Source organism: Priapulus caudatus, unplaced genomic scaffold, assembly GCF_000485595.1.
Source record: "Priapulus caudatus unplaced genomic scaffold, Priapulus_caudatus-5.0.1 Scaffold251, whole genome shotgun sequence".
Classification (NCBI taxonomy): domain Eukaryota; kingdom Metazoa; phylum Priapulida; class Priapulimorpha; order Priapulimorphida; family Priapulidae; genus Priapulus; species Priapulus caudatus.
Window position 1 is genome coordinate 30,323 of NW_014577312.1, and position 9,190 is coordinate 39,512.

At 44.7% G+C, this 9,190-nt stretch overlaps 1 protein-coding gene across 1 annotated transcript in view; it reads left to right on the plus strand.

The window, feature by feature from the left end:
* Window positions 1-8,417: 8,417 nt before the first annotated feature.
* The window catches only part of LOC106808062 (extended synaptotagmin-2-like), a gene marked incomplete in the record, with an annotated part of 41,305 nt that continues 40,532 nt past the window's right edge, over window positions 8,418-9,190 (plus strand). The window contains 1 exon segment of the mRNA XM_014810620.1: window positions 8,418-8,460.

Genomic DNA, 9,190 nt, shown 5'->3' on the forward strand with positions numbered 1-9,190 from the left:
CCTATACCTTAAGTTAAGGAGTGAATGTTCCCCCTTCTTTTACACCTCTTGACCTTTGACCTTTGACCCCCAGCTTCGACATCCCAACTCGTTTTGATGATCCCCCCCAACGACCCGAATATCGCGACCGTACGTCGAGCGGTTAAGATTTGTGCCCAACTGTTGACGGACGGACGGACGGACGCACGGACGACCGGACGCACGCACGGACGATCATGCGATTCTACAAGCTGCATCTGACTATGTCAGATGAGCTAACTAGAAAGGGCAGTTGTCGCCAACTACATGTATCCCCGTGTTCTCCCCAAGATGTGTAAGTATACGAAGTTTGGTCATGCTAGGTCAATTAGAGGCTGAGTTATAGAGCAGAAGGAAAATATGATGAAGGTCAAGGTCAAGGTCAATGTCAAATAAAGGTTGCAGTGACCTGGTTTCGGTACACGACACACCTTCTCCCCAAGATGTGTAAGTATACCAAGTCTGGTCGCGCTAGTTCAATTAGGGGCCGAGTTATAGAGCAGAGGGAAAGTATGATGAAGGTCAAGGTCAATGTCAAATAACAGCTGCAGTCACCTGGTTTTGGTACGTGACACAAATTCTCCCCAAGATGTGTAAGTATAGCAAGTTTGGTAGCGCTAGGTCAATTAGGGGCCGAGTTATAGAGCAGAAGGAAAATATGATCAAAGTCAAGGTAAATGTCAAATAAAGGTCGCAGTGACCTGGTTTTTGTACGCTGCGCACCTTCTCCCCAAGATGTGTAAGTATACCAAGTTTGGTAGCGCTAGATCAATTAGGGGCCGAGTTAGAGAGCGGAAGGGAAATATGATCAAGGTCAAGGTAAAGATCAAATAAAGGTCGCAGTGACCTGGTTTTAGTACGCTGCTCACCTTCTCCCCAAGATGTGTAAGTATACCAAGTTTGGTTGCGCTAGGTCAATTAGGGGCCGAGTTAGAGAGCGGAAGGAAAATATTATCAAAGTCCAGGTAAAGGTCAAATAAAGGTTGCAGTGATCTGGTTTTGGTACTCTGCACACCTTCTACCCAAGATGTGTAAGTAGACCATGTTTGGTAGCGCTAGGTGAATTAGGGGTCGAGTTATAGAGCGGAAGGGAAATTGTCTGCGGCGACGGCTGGGGAGACATGAAACCATAGTATCCCCGCCGACTTCGTCGCGGGGGATACAATTACGAAAAAGGTAAACAACTCAAGCCTTCGAGATTCAGATTGGTACATCATTGTATAAATATTATCGCGTAAGTATAGATAAGATTCTATTCTGGACATAGCTGCAAACTATGCCTTAATCTGCATATATGTCCCAAGCCTAGTTTTGGCACCCCAGATTAGTTTAGCACACATGTGCAAACACATTTGTGGGGTCCCAAACTATCCATGCTTGATACCCATAGATTGTACCGTAATGACCGAATACATTCCAGAGGAATGCTTCACAGAATTTGAAGGACGGCCGGCGCGTGGAGTCAGCGAAATGACGCGACATTCGAACGAGGCACTCTGTCGTCGAACATGCCTCAGAGAGTGACGGTGCGCGGCGGAACCGGGTCTAGAAGAAGTTTCAAACCCTCGGCTGCCCGGAAACCACCGATAACGCTGAGAAGAGTTCCTTGCGCAAATGCTCCGCGTTGCCAGCGAAGGCAACGGCCGCAGCGGTGGAAGACGCAGTAGTCGGAGGCAGCAGCAGCAGCATCGTCCTGTACGAGTCTTGGATGTGAGTGAGAGGAGCTGTCATCAGGATGCGCGGCAAGCTCGCCGCATTCCCGTCTCCGCGACGACGTTGGCATGCGACACGACGGCACGTCGTTCTGCGGTCGCTGAGCGCCGCACGCTGAACCACGCTCGTGGCGATCCCGCGCGCGGATGCTGGTCGTCTCGCGTTGCGGTGGGTTGCTCGAGTCGGCTCGAAGTACACCGGCGCATTGGCTCGCCGGAGCAGCCCTACGAGTGCCGTCGGCGTGGTTTCGCCGCGCCTGGTCTTGCGTGCGCGCGAGTGGGAAGCGGCCGCGGTGCGACCGCTAGCGCGCAGGCGGTTGTTTGCGGGCAGTGTGGCGTGTACACATTGGCACATGGACTGCTCGGCAGAGAAAGAAGTGGAGCCGCAAAGACGCTCGCAACATCGGTCCAGCCGCACTGCCTACAGCAGTGGCGGGGCGGATGGTAACCTGGCGTGCGCAGTCGCAAGGCCGACGTCTGTGTTGGCGGGCGACGGAGCAAATGGTTATGCTCAAATGTTAAAATATGCATTTCGACATTTTTAATAAATTTTTATTGAAGCCAGCTAATTAATATACATCTTTTTCACTTGCAAAATGCGCAGCGCCCTACACACGTGATGATTCAAGGAACAGTGTATCATTAGCCCATAGCCATTATTCACTGCCAACCTGCGATGCCAGTTAAACCCGATGTCGGGCGCAAAGTGCAGCGCGGGGGTCAGGCCGATATTGGAATTGTCAGGACCAATATTATTGGGTGGCCAAGATTAACCGATATTGGGGCCAATATTGGGCGGACTGGTGCTGTTTGGCTTGTCTGTAATGATGCTATATATGCTAAGTATATCATTATATTAGTGCTATATATTGGCTATATCATTATATAATGCTATATAATTGCTATGTAGGCCTATATAATGTATGCTAGACATATGCTATATTTACCTGGCCGAATGAATTCTGTCCGCCAGATAACGTTTTATTCATCATCTAATCTTTCATCTATCGATTGATATAATATATAAATATAGAATAGCCTGAGTAACTAGTACCGTACGTACGTAGTGAGTAGTATATTGACGTTATTCTACAGCCGCCTGGTTGGCAATAATATTATATGCTATATATTAAATTGTATATAGTAAATTTTAGTATTATATGTAGGTCGCTATGTATGCTTATGCTACAGCCTATATGCCCTTATAAATAAGAATAAATATATATTTATATAATATAATCTTTCTCATGTTTACATGCATTTCATCATGTTTGCATCATCTTGGTTTGTTTTCATACGAATGGTATACATAAGAATTATTAATTAATTGTTGAATAGGCTGGGCCGAACTTAGCTAGCAGCGTGTCTCGTGACGTCACGTAAAAAATTTTGTGTATTTCTCGTTCCCTTTAGGCCCATACATGTATTCTATATAGCATATCCATATTTAATAATCTCTAGTTGGATCAAAGTTTTTTTTCATGCTAATTTGAATAATCGAATAAGTCGCGTTTTCTTGATTTCGTTTGAAGATGTTGTGGCGGGCAAGACGCGGCAGATTCAGCTTACAGAGTGTTGGAAGATGGGCTCTGGCGTCACTGCGTCAATGTTAAGCGGCGATAGGCCAATCACTGATGCTCTATAATATAATCTGGATAGAGCATTGGCCTATAGCAGTGACGCAAGAGGCGCCATCTTCCAACCACTCTGTAAAGCTGAATCTGCCGCGTCTGTGCCCCAACAACATTCAAAGAAGAATAAGAAAACGCGACTTATCTATTATTCAAATTAGCATGAAAATAAAAACTTGATCCATACTAAGAGATATATAAATATGGATATGCTATATTAGATACATGTTATGGAGCTAAGGGAACGACGAATACAGGGGGGAGGGGGGCTGGCGAAAAATAATTTTTTTACGTGACGTCATCGAGTCACGTGCTTAGCTAGTCGAGCCTATAGAGTACCGAGTGATGACGTCACGGTGGCATGACAACGAGCCTGCTGGTTCTAAGCACAATCATATGCTCTGGTAACATTAATACTACGTGTCGTGTTTTTGTACCGCGACTTGTAACCAATTCATTCTGAGAGTCATTATTTGCAGTTTTTATAGATTTCGCTAAGGATGCGAAGTGAAAAGCAACAAAAAAAAATAAAATAATTAAGCAACAAAAAAATTTTAAAAAAAAAATTAAAATTTTTTTTAAAATTCATTTAAATATTGTAAGATCGACTTGCACCGATGCTTTACGCTGTCTGCAGAGCAGCACACTCGTGTTTTACGTAGCGGCAGCAAACATTTTCACAGGCAGTAAACTATGGAGCGCAGTGCTTGTGTTAGAACCAGCCCGTGCGTTGTCATATTGGGTTTTTATTTTTCTTTTTTTTTTTTTTTTCTTTTTTTATTCTAGTTTTTGGTTTTTTTTTTTTTTTTTTTTTTTTTTGTTTTTTTTTTTTTTTTTTTCCTTTTTTTTTATTGGGCTGATTTTTTTTTTTTTGTCTTGCAACGTGACGTCACACTTCGTAGCTCTTTATTTCTATCCGAATTATATTAATTCTTAGTAACCATTCGTATGAAAGACGGATCCGATCTAGCTGCGAACGTTCTGCTAGCAATTAATTATATAGGCAACTCTGCGTCTGCGAGAAATAACATTTTAGATTTATTTGTTAGATAAAAAAAAGAATGGCCATGCCTGTCAGCCATAAACCTGCACTAACCAGCAGGTTAAGGAATGGTGGAAGGACATTTTCATTTGTAAAAGTTAGTCATTATACTGGGCACAATTTCATGATAAAAACAGCATTATTATACGTAATGTCGTAACCTATGATCAACTGTTTGTGGACGATCGGCCAGGGCGAGGCGTAATTGGACATACAGGCCGATTGTATAATCTAAACTACAGTAGTAGTGGCGCTATTTTGTAGTTGAATGAACGCTATGTCTATGCATTTTATATGTTTAATAGTCTTGGTAAGCAATAATTCAGAAATTCGCCTTTCTGATTTTATAAACCGACCCCTGATAACGTTAGCGGCAGTCAGGCCCTAGCAGTCCTGTAATTTTTTTTATGTTTTGTGTGGTAACCATCCCCCGCCATGTGTTCCGCCGTGTCATCGGCTGACATAGCTCCCTGTGCCAGGCTGGGTATGTTGTGTGTGTTTAGCAAGGCTGTAGGCAAAGGCAGATCCGCTATGTAGCTTGTACTGAAGGCCCCAGACAAAGCTGTGCGGCCCGATGTATTTACTGGATTCTTTACTTGCGTTTTTAAACACAGGCCCCCGACAGACATCACGATCAAGTGTTGTATGGCTAATCCAAGGGTTAGGCAGCTTGCGGCTTAATCACAAAGCAAGCCTCGAACTCGTCCAATAGCGGCCTAATTCCGACCTTTTTACAAATGATGCACGCGCAAGTCTTTTGCCGGCAACCTAACACCCATGTTGGGAAGGCTGTTCCACGCTGTCAATACACTCCTCTGAGAGAAAAACTGTTTCCGTAATATCGAGACGACTGCGCTCTTTGTTAGCAGTTCATGCTGTGACCATCTGTGGTGGACAGGATTAGCAGGTGAAAAAATGTCGCTATGATCAAGTATTCTCCAAGCCTGTCATAATCTATAGGTGCCGATAAGACTCAGCTCTCTCTCTACGCGTGCTGCTAGAGTAGTAGGATTCAGCCTTTGTAGTCTTTGCTGGTATGACAAGCTAGCGCCAAATCCTTCCTAAGTTAGTCCTCGTTCTGAACTTTTTCAAGGAGCTCTATGTCCCTTTATCAATAAGGTGCTCCAAGCTTGTTATAGCATCATTCCAGTGTGGGCGGACCCAAGGACAGTATAATATATATATTAATATACATAATAATATTGTATATATCGTATATATATATGTATAACCTATACATATAATATAATATTGTCTATCATTCTAACCTAGCAAGACGCGAGAGTTTTTGAGCTAGGTACTTGTAAAAGTTGTATTGTGCTCATGATGTAAAATTAATGTAGCTAACTCCCCACCCACCTGACTACCCCCACACTCTACCAACCAAATATGGGCTACACGCAACATTGAAACATTTTGTGTGCTGTGGCGTGGTTGAGTACTTCACGCTATCGATCTGCTCTCCAATCGTCGACCTCCAGCCGGGAACCGGCGGTAGACTGGCTGACGGGCTCAACCCCAGGCTAGCTGATGATTCGTTCCGCACGACCCCCCAGGGCATCTCCAACATCTCGGAGGGCGTTTAGCACCATGCCGTACCGCCACTCAAGTCCCCTAGTTCTTGAACGAGGTTCAATGGATTTCAGCTGCGGACACCTCCGCGACTTTAGCTAAGGTTTTGGCGGATTTTAAATCCGGCGACTTTAGGTTAGATTTCGATGGATTCCCCCGTCACGACTTCGGATTTCCTGCTTGGGTCCCATCGCGACTCCATCTCCGACGGGTCCGTCGCCTTGAGCCGGCTCCTTACTGGTGTCACGTTCTAATTTGTCATGAGTCACCTATATTTAACGACGACCCGATCCGCGGCACCAGCACTATGTAAGTGTAGTTTAACTGTTCTTCCTTTGATTACCACACGCCGTTGGTTCGAGATTTGAATACGACCTGCATAAAGTAATTCATCCTCCCGCTTGTCTGATTCTAATGTCTCCTCTTTCGTACACACACCACGTGATTGGTTTCAATCCAAGGCGAGTTGGCTGGTAAAATCCGCCCCGCCGCGCAGCGGAGCTCTCTTGTGGAGATCCGTCCGCGGAGTTTGTGGTAACTCCCCGCGCGGCAGTTTGTGTAACTCCCCCGCGGAGTTGTGGAGACTCCCCCCGCGAGTTTTGTGTAACTCTCGCCCCGCAGCCGTTTGTGGTAATCCGCGCCCGGGAGTTTGTGTGAACGTCCCGCTCCCCCGGAGTTCGTGTGGAGACCTCCCTCCCACCGAAGTTTGCTGAGACTGCCCCCGCCGGAGTGCGTTGAGACTCCCCTGCGGAGTTGTTTGGAACTCCCTGCGGAGTTGTTTGGAACTCCCGCTCGTGGCGTTGGTTGGACTGTCCCCGCGGGAGTTTGATGGGTCCTTTCCGAATGGCGTGCGGCTAGTTCGGGTATCCCCCGTTTGGGTTGATTACTGTCATGACACTGCGGCGCTTCTCAACCCGGCAAGGATTCACACTCAGCCTACAACCTAGATTCCGCGGCAAGCCAGGCAAGGCGACGACTTGCCAGCGGTATATAAGCGACGCGCATGGGATCGACTGCGGGGTTGCTTCATTCCTACATAACGGCCGGAGACGCAAACACGAATCACCGTAAGGATCCAACCCATTACAAAATAAAACAATAGTGCCGATAACCTAAACCCTCAACCCTAATTCTACACCCGAATTCTAACCCTAACGGCCAAGCCTAACCATAACGCTAATCTATTATATTGATATAATATTATATTTATATACTAGATGTACAATGAATTCGGTTTATTGGATAGAATGTTTCCCTATCCTTGAACGCGACATGTGCTACTACTTTAACCTTAGACCCCGAATCTAATTCTGTGCCAGATAAGGCCGTTTTATCTATCATCTATCTTTCAATACTATTGATTCATAATATATATATAGAATAGCCTAGTAGTAAGTCAGTAGTATACTGACCGTAGTAGTCATACTAGCTAGTAGTACTAGTATCTTGAGCGTTATTCACACAGCCATAGCGTTTCATACGACAATATGCTAAGTTAATTATTACATCATAGTACAATACATCGTTCATTCAAACTTAGGTACGCATGCTATATCTGCATAAACCTATCATGATTAAATCTCTGATATAATGCCTTAAAATATATATATATAGTAATCATTTGCAATGTTCATCATTTTCATCATGTTTCATGCATCAAGGTTTGTTATTCATAGCGAAATGTTAACATAGAAATATTATGATGGTAGAATAGGCTCGCGAACTAGCTAGCACTCTCGTGACGTCACGTAAAAAGAATATTTTTCCGTGTATTTCTCCAATCCGCGATTAGCTCCATACATGTATCTAATATACATATCCCTATTTATATATATCTCTTAAGGTATGGATCAATAGTTTTTTTTCAATGCTGAATTTGAATAATAGAAATAAGTCGCGTTTTCTTATTTTTCATTTGAAATGTTGTGGGGCAGCAGAAACACAGGCAGATTCCAAGCTTTACAGAGTGGTTTGAAGATGGCGGCCTCTTGCGTCACTGTCATGTTAAGCGGCGGATAGGCGCAGAATGCTCCTATCCCGATTATATTATAGCGATCAGTGAGGGCCAATGCTCTATCCAGCATTATATTATTAGAGATCAGTGCGCTTGATTCGCGTCGTAGAATTACAGCCGCAATGAGCGAGAGGCCAAATCTGTTTTCGTGGAGCTTGGATGCAGCTGGTGGCGAATCCCTGGTTAGATGTGTACCGGTCCCACTCTCAGCTAGGTACCAAGATTTCGAGTAATCGAGGTGGGAGCGAGTACCAGTCTAGATCCTGCTAAGAGGCTAATATAAGAGCTATGCCACGCCTGACCCTGCAAGAAAGCAGAAAATTACACCTTCAGGCGACGGCATGGTGAAGTCGAGTTGTGCGCACGGTTCCGCCGCTGTAAGTTGTTGTGTTGTGAGATTTATATTTCTGGCGTTTGATGCAGGCGCGTGCAGCTGAAACGCTGGATCGCTGTACATTCAAGAACCATCAGGTAAGCATTACACCGCTATGTAACTGTAAGCTACAGTGTGTAGCTAATAACGTAATGTGTATCTGTGTTATACACGAACAGCTATACACTAACAGCGCACACAGCAGTCACACACGTCGGCCACAGCCCACAGCTACTTGGAGCGTTCAATAAAATTATAATGCTAACTAAATACCGAATCTATTTACTACAAATTCTGTAGCTCTAGTGCGTAGTAGCTATAGCCGCGCGTACAGTTGCCGCAGGCCTGCGGCAACTGTACGGCGGGGCTATAATCCTATATAGTGACTAGTAGAGCTACCAATTCTTAATGTTCTAGTACTCTTTTCACCTATATTGCCGACAGTTTCCTAATAAATTCCGTCCAAATAGCATGTGCAAGCAAACACTGACTGGCGCCATTCCTCACGCGCTGGCAGTGTGGCACACTGACACTTATAGTTATATATATAGCAGGTAGGAAATTAAGCGGATCGCAAAATTTGGCTGCGACGCTAGCTTGATTTCGCAGCTTTCACAGCCCCGAACTACACATCCACAGCTTGCCATCTTTAATTGTTTCTATGTCAAAAACAGTGTTCACGTTGTTATAAAAACAATACTGTCTCTGTTCGTGAATCTCGAGCTAGTGAATAAAAGCGAAATCAGCACAAAGCCTGACGAAATTCTCGCGTTCGCGTCCTTGTTGCGCAGTTTATGTAAATGGCTTGTCGAATACAGAAAAACACCT